General features: G+C 33.7%; 1 long non-coding RNA gene across 1 annotated transcript in view; it reads left to right on the top strand.

Moving 5' to 3' along the window:
• LOC104869983 overlaps positions 1 to 13,408 on the top strand; it is a 108,922-nt gene that overhangs the window by 24,885 nt on the left and 70,629 nt on the right. The window contains exon 3 of the long non-coding RNA XR_782416.2: positions 9,319 to 9,790. This is a non-coding gene — a long non-coding RNA (uncharacterized LOC104869983). The remainder of the gene's footprint in view (positions 1 to 9,318; positions 9,791 to 13,408) is intronic.

Here is a 13,408-nt window from a genome sequence, read left to right as displayed (position 1 = left end):
ATATGCAAATTGTTATTACAATAAAGACAATTTGTCAGACAAATTTTAACTCACTTCCAAGACAATAGGAAAGGGAAAGTTCAGAAATATGGGCCTTTGCAGAGTTGGAAAATCCAATTCATTTTTTATACCTTCAAAATAGACATGTAAAAATGTCACTCAAAAAACATTTATCATGATTGCTCAGTAAGACTTCTGAGGCAAGAAAATGTATCTAAACTTGTATCAAATATCAAGTTAGGTATGTGGTCTTTCACTCCAATCTATGGTGTCAGAGACCTTCAGTTCTTTTATCAAAATAAGGTGAAAAGAAATGGGAAGCTAATCAGAAGCCAAGGACTATTTCCAGAGGAAAACACTGACTGCAACTTGTTTCATATTTGTACTGAGGGAAAACAACTAGGCCAGAGTCCGGGGCCATTCTACATAATTTTCAGGAAAATTATTTCACAATAAAATTATGATTAGAACTGTATGAGACCTAGTTTTCTTGCCTGTGGGCTAGGTACGGCGTGCTGAAATATAACTCCATCTTGCCTCCTGTCGCAGTTGAGGCCTCAGGGGTCCTGTGATGTTGTGGTGCTCAAGGGCAAGATTATCTTAGTAGAAGACATTCTGATTCTTTGAGAACTGAGTAGTAATACAAAAAGAGAAAGGTTTCACCCAGAGAAGGACAAATTCCTTATCATTTTAACTCATCCCACCTACTGCTTTGAGAATGTTTTTTGCTAGCCTTCTGTCCTACTCAACATAAGCTCCTCATCAATGTAAGATCCTCATCAGCATAAGATCCTCATCATCATAGGATTACCAACACTCATACTTCCTCTTATTATAAGATCCTCATCAATTTAGGATTATGTCTACCCTCTGAGTCATCTAATACTCCCTATGAGTCTAATAAATAGTGGCAAGCTCAGAGGGCCTTTGTTTTTGCTGTCTAGAGGACCACTGATCAGGCCCAAGGCCTTTCCTATAAGTCTCGTTTCTGCCTTTATTTTCTAATTAGCCTTGTGCTGTCATAGCTCACAGGAGACCAAGGCCCACTGCAGGGGCTCTGGCAGCATCCCCTTTCCCATTCCCTCTAGGCCAGGAATCTAATAAATTAAAAATAATTCATAAACTTCTCTATCAGATTCTTTTATCTTTAAATCTCTTTTATTCTCTAAATGAAGGCTCCTAGAATTGCAACTGCCAAACTCTGTTGTTAAATTATGGAATCTTCAAGAAAAATATAGACTCCTACTTCATCTGTGGCTCCAAAAGCTAATGAACATAAAGGAGAAGCTCTTTGAAGATATGCCCGAAAAGAAAAATAAAGTGGCTGTTGTCATTCAGAGTCTCCATGCAACCAATGAATTTGTTTAACTGTTTTGTGTTTGTTTTGTTTTGTTTTTGAGACAGAGTCTCACTATATAGTTCAGGATGGCTCTGTACTCATTGTGATCCCTGTCTCCCAAATTCTGGGATTACATGCAGGTGCCACCATGCCCTAAGCAACAAAATCATCCTTTATTATTTTTTCCATAAGATTCTCATCATTTGGATGGGCTTGTTCATGCATTTCCCATTTTATTTTCTGAATAACTATAATTCACTTGTTTGTTTTTATTGCAGTATTATTTTGTTGCCATTCCAGCATCGTATATAATTCTTTTTACCAAACTTGAAGTCAGGCAAGAGGGCCTGCTGCTTTGGATTCCATGTCTGACGCACAGATTCCATCTCACCAGGCTCACCTACATCACCAAAGGTAGAATGACTTGGATCAGTGACTCTTGGAATGTAGCCCAAAGCCCAAGGATCAGCTAAGTGCAGCTGCTCAGTGGAGGAAAGAATATAATTGGAATTTACAGGACAGGTAGGCATGCAGTTGTTTCTAAGAGAGCTGCAAGGAAAAGAAAGGGTTACATCTGAAGATTAGAAAGGGGCATTTTTTTCTGTGTGGTCACATTTATTTTTTTTTATTTTTACTAATACATGTTTGCAGTGCATAATGATTACATTCTTCATGCAGAGCTGGTTTGTGTACATAACGCGTCATAATTATTTTTTCTTATCTTCCTTCCCTGCCTCTTCCTTCCCTTTTTCATCCTTTTGGAGTCTAAGATTAAGGCACTACCAGATTTGCACTCTTGTTCTGACTAGGGTCCTAATGGAGAGCACTTTCTAACTGTATCTCAGCATGGTGGAAGATATTTTGAGTCACAATTTAGTCACCTACAAAATGCCTCATCTTCTACTACTATCACATTGGAGATCAGGTTCAATATGATTTTTGTGAATGACATAAACATTCAGATGATTGCACAGGTGTACGATGTGCAGTCCCCCTATTCTGTAGTACTTTTAGACACACACATGTTGAAATATTCTTGAATATGTCTGTGAAACAAAGAGCATAGATATAGGAGACATAATTTTTATATTAGTGCGTAAGTTGCCATGTTGTAAGATCAGTGACTAGACACAAAGGATAGTTGTGTGTATTCTAAGTGTTGGGTTGCAACAGTAATAGGATCAGGCCATTGCTTTTCTCCTTGGGGTTGAGAGTAAATTTAATTTATTGGAAGAGCGCACACTTCCAGTAGAAAGAGTCTGATATTCTGGTGGTTGTTCTACTAAATCTTATTTCCCTGTTCTTTTGGGGGCACATGGCTGCACAGCTATGAACTGCTTTTCTTATCCCCACCTGTATAGTAATACATATTTCTGAACACAAATTCATAGAAATGAAATGTGAGGAGGAATAAAGAGTGCCTTTGATCACTAGACTTCTGAACCTGCCCTTTCTGTCTTGTGCTTTCCTGCAGACTGCAATGTTGGTATGGTAAAGGTACAGCATCGATCATGGTGATGAAGACAAGGGGTGTATGGTGGAATGTACATTGGGTAAAAACCAAGCTCTGAAAACACAACAAGGCCTCATTTTCTAAGTTCACTGGGCTTTTACGTTGTACAATGTGAATGAGATAAAATTAAGTCTCACTTAAGGTGACTATTTTTTTTCAACAGTTTAGCTGAATAAAGCAGTTTATCCTGATAAAACTGTTTAGAAAATTTAAATTATGGGGTAATTGTTACTCTTTAAAAGTGCATTCAGTAAATAAAGTCATTATTTTAAAAATAAATTCCTCATTTATGCTAAATAAATAGGAACTGTGTAAAAACAACTAGCTCATTACATTTGCAGTTTTTTCCTCACATGCCTCCTCACATGCTTAAGAAAAAATATTAAACAGAAATATGAGAAAAGCCAGGTTTATGTAGTCACATGAGATCCTATCATGGATATCTTTTTCAGCTATCAGAAAAAATGATAGATACATAAAATTAGTATACACAATATACATAGTGTGGCTCTGGTATATGTCACATAGTATATACTATATATAGATTATATAGCATGTGAAGCATATAGAATGACACTGTAATTTTATTCTCCATGGATTTATAAATATGTAACATAAATTCATTTACTAATTTCTAAAATTCCCAGAGTTTGTTTACTGGAATTGTTTAAAAATTTGAATTGTTATAATTTACAAAATAGAGAAATTGTAGATTTTCTAAAATTAGTGATTTAAAAAAACATCCAGAAACACAGCATTAATTCTCTGCATGTGTAGATACATATGACATCCATGAAGACCTAATGGGATCAACCCCTGATGTCTAATTTGTCATGCATCCCTTTTTGCAAGTCTTAGGCAGAGACTCCTTCTAAATCTGAAGTCGGCAAGGCAGATTACATCAAAATATATAAAAAAAAATCAGAATCAGATGCTTTTAAAGATACTTTATATGAAAAGTGATACTTTCCATAGAGGGAAAGAGACACTTTGGAATCTTGATTCTGCCAACTAATGCATGTCAACTTTAGCATTTTCATCCATTAGAGCTACGTTCATGGTCAAAATTTAGGAGTAAAAACTACAATTTTGGTCTGGCCATTAGCAGTGTTGTTTTTCAGACTGTACTTATTTTGCTTTCTACAGAGGTGATTTTGTAATTGCTACCTCCTATTCAAATTTAAATCTAGTGTTCTCATTATTGACTTAAATATAGACCAGTTCGCTTCCAAACAGCTAATAAAGCAATTTAGTCAGTAATACAAACAACCAAGTATTAGGAGTGATGGGCTCCAACATTCTGTTTTTATAATACAATTTGAATTTTGCTGTTTTTGGAGAAAACACTTGTATTTGCTCTGTCAAAAATGGCCTGAAGAGTTTATTGTTTACAATTATAAAAAATGATATTTTTCTTATTTAGCAGTTGTGTATTTTCCTTCATTTTCATTTGTCTTTATTATTACATTTTCTTGGAGGTATACATTTATAATGATGAGCAATAATTAGTAACTAGTAAGTAATATTTTATTATGTTATAAAACATTCTCCCAGATACTGACTTTTAATGATATATTTGGAAGGTAGATATTATTTATATTAATGAAATAATATTTCTAAATATCTTCTTTTAAAATTAGCAGGATTTGTTCTTGTTTACAAAATTATTTTCTTCCACTATGGAGTTATGTTTCCTGCGCATTATTTTTCACCCATTAATTTTATCAGTACATTTAAAGCAAACAATACAGTTACATGGATCACAGGGATCTTGTACTTTACCTGAATGTCTTGGTTCTTGCTTACGCCCCATTCCCCTGCCCTCCCTTCACCCCCTTCACCCTTCCCTATTTACAAAGACCTCGTTTGCATTTTTTTTTCCTTTTTTACATTTTTTTCTATTCCCTTATTTCCTTTCCTGTGCATTCTTATGAAATTGTTCAAACTTATCCTGAAATACTTCACATTTTAATCAATTTAGTGTTATTTCTTTAAGGCAATGTTTCATTGTAATTACTGATTTTTCTCTACTCAGGAATCATGTTTCAAAACATTTAATTTATTCAATTGGTCACTGCTATTTTATGCACCACAATTTTAAATTACACTCATATGAATAAATATGATCCTGACACGTTTGCACTTCTTTTTGCTAATGTTTTATTAGGATACTTTCATTTGTATTATTTGTATTATTAGGATACTCTCATTCATATGAGAGATAGAATATGAATGTTTCTGTACCTTTTGAAAAGTGTTGAATACCAGAATAACATATACTACAAAATTTGAGCTTGAAAAGTACCGCTCTATACATTTATACAGAAGTAAGTCACTCATGTGATAAACGTGGATCAAGTGATCGAGGTCTATGACCCTTTCAGACACTTTTCTCCTGGCTTCCTCTGATCGTTACCCTCAAAGGTATTCAGGGTTCTGATTCATTTAACCAGTAGTTGCTTTGCATATTTAAAATAGCTTATTGCAGATTGATAACTTCTTAGATTCATTGTATTTTTCTAGTTAATACTTTCTTTTTATTGGTGTACATTTGCAGTACACAAGGATTGCATCCCTCATAGGGAATGTGTGTGTCTTTTTTCATATGAGTAGAGCTGGGGACTTAGCTCAGTGGTTCTGCTACCTTCCTCCCAAGCACAAGGACCTGAGTTCAATCCCTGGTACCAAACAAATAAACAAAACAACTGGAACATATAAAAGTAAATGTGTGTTTTAAGCTTATGTGTCTGAGTTACTGCATTTAATATCATGGCCTCAAGATGCATCAATTTTTCTACAAGTGACTCAAGGTTATCATTTTTACAGCAGAGTAATACTCCATTATGTATAAATACCTCATTTTTTCATCTGTTGATTGACACACATATAGGCTATTTCCAAGATTTATCAGTTCTGAATTGTGTTGCTACAAACATGTGTTGCATACATCATTGTGGTATTGGTACGACGTCTTTTATTTTTTTGGGAATACACCTCGAAGGAGAAAAGCTGGATGAAATGGAATTCTTAGTTTTAGTTCTTTGAGGAATCTCCATTCTGATTTTTTTAAAAATTGAGTTTATTGGTGCATTTTAGGTACACAGTACAGTTACATTCCTCACTGGGCTCTTGTACCTCTACATGACAGGTCTTGGTTCTCATTTTTTCCCCTCATCCCTGCCCTCCCTTCACTCCCTCCTCTCCTTTCCATTTACAACACTTTATTTCCATTTTTTCATTTTCTCATTTTTTTCTTTTCCGTTATTACCTTTCCCCTACTCTTCTCACTTTCCCTACACCTTTACCCCTTTCTTCCTATTTCACATTGTCAATTATCTCATTAGGATCTTATGTACTATTATAGTTTTTCACACCAGAGAAACTATTCAGTATTTACACATGTATGATATTTATTTCACTTAGAAGTGTATCCTCAATATGTATCCATTTTCCTATGAATGACTCTAATTTCTCATTATTTATGGCTGAGTAATATTCCATTTTATAGAAAAAAAAACACATCTTCTTTATCCAGTTTCCAACTGATGGGCAAATGGGCTGTTTCCAAGTTTTAGCTATTAAAAAATGTGCTGCTATAAACATAGGTGTGCATATATCTCTGTGATATGATTCTTTTAATTCTTTTGGAAAGATACCCATCATCCATTCTGATTTTTATAGAGGTTGCATTAAATTACAGTTCCACAAGCAATGTTTATAGGTTTCTTTTTCCCCACAGCCTTGCCGGTGTTTGCTATTTCTTGATTTCTTGATGGTAGCCATTCTTTCTGAAGTGAGATGGACTCTCAGTGTTGTTTTACTTTGCATTTGTCAAAATGGATACCGACATTGAACATTTTTAATGTATGTATTGGTCTTTTATATCTCTTCATCTGAGAAGTGTTATTCATTTCAGATGCTCACTTTTAAATTAATTCATTCATTTGGGGGGCATATAAGAGTCTTGAGTTCATTATATATTCAGATTCTGAAGTGAGATGGACTCTCAGTGTTGTTTTACTTTGCATTTGTCAAAATGGATACCGACATTGAACATTTTTAATGTATGTATTGGTCTTTTATATCTCTTCATCTGAGAAGTGTTATTCATTTCAGATGCTCACTTTTAAATTAATTCATTCATTTGGGGGGCATATAAGAGTCTTGAGTTCATTATATATTCAGATATTAATCCTTAAAGAGGGCTGAAAAAAAAAAAAAAAAAACTTTTCGTGTCCTGTAAGTTGTCACTTTCCTCTATTAGTAGTTTCCTTTGCTATGCAGAAACTTTATAATTTGATGAGATGTTTTTTGTTGATTCTTGGTATTATTTCTTGTGCATCTGGGGTTTTCTTCAGAAAAATCTGCCTACCCCTATATCAAGAGTTGTACCTATTTTGTCTTCTAGTAGTTGTTTCTATTCTAATGTTTAAATCTTTGACCCATTTTGATTTTAGTTTAGTGCACTAAGAGAGACATCAGTCTACATTAAACCTGAAACATATGGATAGGCAATTTTCCCAGAACCATTTGTTAAAGAGGCTATCTTTTCTTCAGTGAAGGGATTTGGATACTTTATCAAAAATAACACTGCTGAATGTGGCTGCAGTTCTTTATTTTCTGTTCTGTCCCATTGATTCATGAGTCTGTTTTCTTGCCAATGCCGTGCTCTTTTTTTAATCAATGTAGCTTTTTGGTATACCTTGAAGTCCAATATTGTGATGACCTTTAATTTACTTTTGTTGGCCAGAACTGCTTTTACTATTCTAGGTCTTTTATGGTTCCATGAAATTTAGGATTGCTTTTTCCATTTATGTAAGGAACATTATTAGTATTTTGATTGGGATTACATTAAATCTATATAAAAGTTTTGAAATTAGGGCCATTCTGACTCTATTTGTTCTTCCTATTCAGGTATAATTTGTATCTTTCTATTTTCTGATATCTTCTTTAATCTCCTCATTCAGAGTGCTATAGTTTTCATTGGAGAGGTTTTACACTTCCTCAGTTAGGTTAATTCCTAAATACTTCATTTTTCTTTATGCTATTGTGAAGAATATTTTCCCCCTATTTCTCTCTTGGGGAGTTTGTTATTGGCATACAGAAACACTATTGATCTTTGAGTGTTGACTTTGCATATCCTGCTTCACTACTAAATTTGCATATTAGTTATAGGAGTCATTTGGTGGAGATTTTGGGGTCTTCTATGTAGAAGATCATGTTATCAACAAAAAATAAAAAGTTTACTTCATCTTTCCCCGTCTATATCCCTTTTAGTTTTTTTTCTATTGTTTAATTGCTGTAGCTAATATTTCAAGAACTATACTAAACAGAAGTGGTTGGTGATAGTATATATATTTGTTTTGTTACTTATTTTAGAGGGAAATCTTTCAGCTTCTCTCAATTTAGTATTACGTTGGCAGTTGGTGTGTCAGAAATGGCCTTTATCAGATTGAAATAAAGAGCTTCTATTCCTATTTTCTACGGTGTTTTTATCTTGAATTGATGTTGGATTTTGGCAAATGCTTTTCCTGAGTCTATTGAGATGATAATGTGTTTTTTGTCCTTGCATCTATTTATGTGGTATATTATATTTTTTTGACTGGTGTATGTTGAGCCATCCCTGCATCCCTGAAAAGAATTTTACTTGTTCATCATGTATGATATTTTCGATGATTCACTGCATACTATTTGCCAGGATCTTACTGTGGATTTTTGCATCCATGTTCCTGAAAGAAATTGGCCAGTGATTCTCTATTTTATTTGCATCTTTTTTTCTGGTTTTAGAATCAGAGTAATACTTGCTTCCAGGAATGACATTGGGATTTCTTATTTGCTTTTTATTTCATTAAAAATTTTAAGGAGTACTGACAGAAGATCTTCTCCAAAGTTTTTATAGAATTTAGCAGTGAATCCATTGGGATCTGAGCTTTGCTTAGTAGTTTTTTATTTCTTTTTTAATTTTACTGACAATTGGCTTATTCAGGATTCTTATATATTCTTGGTTCAGCTTTTGTAGTTCATATTTACCTGAAATTTATTCATTTTCTCTGAATTTTCAATTTTATCAGGTTATCAAAGGAGTTACCAATAATCATGTGGATTTCAGGAGAATCCACTGTGATTTCACCTTTTTTTACTTCTATTTACATGGATTTGGATCTTGTTATTCCTTATTTTGGCAAGATTAGCTAGAATTTGTCTATTTTGTTTAATTTTTCAAAGAACCAACTCTTGGAATTAATGAGTCTTTGTATTTTTTTTTTTAATTCTCAGTTTCATTAACTTCTGCCCTGATCTTTATAATGTTCCTCCTCATACTAGCTTGAAGTTCAGATTTCTCTTATTTTTCTAGAACCTTGAAGTGGATCATTAGATTATTTATTTGGACATGTTCTGTTTTTCTGATCTGTGAATTCACTGCTATGAACTTCAGTCTTATAACTTCTTTCATTGCATCTCATAGGTTCCAACATATTTTACTGGGTTTTGGGAAGACGGCAGAGTGGTGAGGAGCAGCAAATCACCATCTCTAAGATCAAGTATTTAGACACTGGAAAAAAACAACTTGGGGAAGAAAAAAGGAAGGAAGTAAGATCCTGATACCCAAGAAAGATCGGATGGGAAAATTGGAGCCATCAGAGAAACTGAAGAGACAGACCACAATGAAGAAAAAGAAGGGTCAATATGTACTTTCTTTCTGGCTCCTGGCTCCTGGCTTATGAAAAAGGAAGATCTGAATGTACAAAGACATAGTGAAAGTGGCTCTCCCAAGGTGTTCAGGGGTAAATGCACTAGTGGAATGGAGCTGGAGGTGCTGTGTGGTTACAACAGCTGGTGAATGTCTCCATTTCAAGGTTCTGCCATCTCCTGAAGAGAGTGCTTGGTCAAACGCCATTCCAGCCAGGGTTCAGGCAAACATGAAACTAAGAGCAGATGTGAGTTGACTTTATATTAGGGCTCTCAGTGTTAAAATCCTACAATGACTGGGTGAGGGACAAGCAGGGGAGATGTTTGGGGAATCAGGTCAGGCTGATAAGAGAAACTCAGAATGTTTTAAGCAATTCAGGCCTTGGACCCATGACCAGAGCTAGATTTGGCCTGAATTTTTATGGATTTGGAAGTCTCAGAACCTGCACCACCCTCTAATCCTACTGCCAGTTTGCTGGTGATTACCTAGCATGGAGCTGGGCAATGACTGCTAGTTTTGTCTGCCAGTGAGAACAGAGTCACTCATTGAATTAGACAGTGTCACAAAACTAGACTGCAGAAGATAATCACAGGTTTGAAATCATGGACAAATTTCTTTTTTTATTCTTTGCTCTAATTTTTTTCTTCAATTCTTGTTTTTTTATTATTTAACTTGTGTGTGTGTGAACATTTTTTACTATTTTTGTTATGTTTTATTCTTGTTTCTGATTTTTTTTTTCTTCTCTCCTCTCCTCCTGCCTTCTTTAGCAGTTTCCTGAAGCTGGAGTCATCTTATTTTTTCCTTTATCTGTGCTTATACTCTCCTTTTCTTCTTTTATTTCTGTATTTTTCCCTCTTCTGCCTTTTAATTGTTCTCTTATTACTTCTCTGTTACTCTCTGTATAATTTATTTTTCTATTTTCTTTTATCTTCTTTCTTGTCTTACTTTTACATAATTCAGTATACATCTTTTTACTCCCTGCTAAAATCCTTTGCATCACATCTTTTTTTCTCCCTCTTGTATCATAGAGTTTGAAGTTTCAAAATTTCCTTTTGCACCCCATTACCAAAAACTAAATATTAAATAGAATAACCACAAAGGTTTGTTAATAATTAATAGTTAACTCTGTAAAATTACTGTTGAATTTTTCCTATAATAGCAGAAATATAGCTGTCACATTTAGTACATGTTAGCTATACAGCAATACCTGGGTTTCCTTAATGTTTGCATTATAATTGATCATAACTTCTCTAGGAATAAGGGTGTTACATGACCATTTCTTATGGTATGTTAATATCTAATTTGTCTTGGGCAATATTACTGTAGCTATTTCACTTTATAGTAACAGGTTCACATAATTGTCACTATTTCTCTGTAAACCAACACTTGAGTTGCTTTTTTTTTTTGTACCAAGAATTGAACTCAGGTCCTTGAGCCTCTGAGGAAGGTCATGGAACCACTGAGCTAAATCCCTAGCCCCAGGTTGCCTTTTTAATATTAACAATCCTAGAGTACATTCTCAGAGAAGTTGGTTGTCAGACTGATTATACTGCATCCTCCTTTCCCAAAATAATTAAAGTGATTGAATCTTCGGGCTGTGGCAAAAGATTATAGTTAGCCACAATCAAAGTATATCACTGAAAAGAAACTAAAGAGATGTCTATACTAACATTAAAATCTTTAGACTATAGGTTTCAATGAACCTCACCATAAAACAAAACAAAACAAAAAAATCAATTAATAGAATCATCATAAGAAAAGGCAACAAAAAGCCTCCCCAAAAAATTCAGGTTCCCCAAAAGCAATCTAAGGGGCACCAAGGGGCAGAATAGTATAAACCACACACATGAATTAGAAAGCATAGCGTAAGAGGATAGAAAACAGCTCACTCAAGGAGATAGCAGGATTAGAGAAAATATACCTAATCATATAATGGAAATAATAACCAAAAAGTATAAGAGCTCTCAGAAGTCACTCATAGACAGCTAGATATACTGAATAAAATGAAACAAAATATGAATTACCAGTTCACCAAAGAATTAGAGTACATGAAAAAGTTTCAATCAGAAATCCAGATTAAAATTCAGTTTGAAAGTATTGGCAGCAGGATGGAGCAAAGGAAGGATAGAATTTCAAAACTAGAAGATAATAATGCTTTCAAAGATCAGTTACTCAAATACACTTTAAAAATGGAAATAAAAAATAAAAATTAATCCAACAACTGCTAGATGATGCAAAGAAGACTTATCTATGAATAATTGCAATATGTGAAAGCCAGAAGGCAGCATAAATGACATAAAAGAATAGTTCATAGAAATAATGGCAGAAAACACCCAAATATGTGTAAAGAAAAAAACATGCAAATAAGTGAAGCATATAGAGCACAAAGCAGCCATGATCAAAGAAAACCTCTAAATTTTACATAATACTCAAAATCCCGAAGTCCAAAACAAAGACAAAAATATTAAAAGCTGTCAGAGAAGGCAAAAAATACAACAAAAGTAAATCCATTAATATCACAGGAGACTTCTCTACACAAACCTTAAAGGCCAGCAGAGTTTGGAGTGAATTGTTTCAAGCCTTCAAAGATAATAACTCCCAACCTGGACTTATGTATCCTGAATAACTATCCTTTAAAATTGATGGAGAAATAAGGCATTTTCATGACAAGGAGCACTTAGATAAATTCATGACTACCAAACTAGCATTAAAAAATTCTCGAGAATATTCTGAAAATAGATAATGAAGCCAACAATGTAAAAAAGAATGAAAATACTTGGACGGAAGAGATCAGCAAAAGGGGCAAAATTAGAAAATCAGCAACAGAAAAATAATACATGACAGGAATAAGTCAATACCATTTATTAGTAACTCTCATTGTGAAAGCTTACAATTCCCCTATCAAAATATACAGATTGGTAGAATGTATCAAGTAAGAAAACCCAACAATATGTAGCATTTTTAATTCAAACGTATTTAATTTTAAAAGTACAGATTAAAAATAAAAAGATGAAAAACAGTAATCTATGAGATGGGAACCCATTAAAAAAAGCAGGAATTACTACCTTAATTTCAGACAGAGTAGATTTCAAACCAAGACTGATCAGAACTACATATTAGTTAAGAGAACAATTCAACAGGAAAATTTAGCAATTATAAACATATATACACCAAATATTGGTGCACCAAGCTACATAAAACAAACCATAATGGATATAAAAATAAGGTAAACATCAATATATTAGTAATGGGAGACCTCAATACCCCACACTCACAAATGAACACATCAAAACTAGACAAAAAAAATCAACCAAGAAATATCAGAGTTGAACCAAACCTTTTAACAAATGCACTTAACAGATATCTACAAAGTACCTTGATCTAACAACAGAATATACATTATTCTTAGCAGCACATGTGATTATCTCTAAAATACAACACATACTAGCCAATAAAATATGGTTAAATAAATGCAAAATAATTTAAATTGTCCCATGCATATTATCAGATCATAGTGCAATGAAATAAATTGCAATAAACTCATATGAACCATGAAAACAAATAAAAATTAAATAATACTCTCTTGAATCATCAATGAATCACTGATGAAAGTAAAGATGAAGTCAGTTTATACAATCAGGCCTTTGACCTTCAACTGGATCCTTTATCTTTTCAGCACAAGGGCAGTCATTTTGCACTTTTCCACATCTGACTCTGCATGTGGCCATTGTAAGTTTATCTTATAAATCATATTAAATTTTTTCCGCTAGTACACTGCAACTAATACAAACTCTATATTATAGTACTTTCTGGATATTAATCCAGACATGCAGTAAGTCTAGGCATCAACCTCAGATGAAAACAG

Source organism: Fukomys damarensis, unplaced genomic scaffold, assembly GCF_012274545.1.
Source record: "Fukomys damarensis isolate Sample0158 unplaced genomic scaffold, DMR_v1.0_HiC HiC_scaffold_6, whole genome shotgun sequence".
NCBI lineage: Eukaryota > Metazoa > Chordata > Mammalia > Rodentia > Bathyergidae > Fukomys > Fukomys damarensis.
Note: the sequence above shows the minus strand (reverse complement) of the source record. Positions and strands in the feature narration are given on the sequence as shown.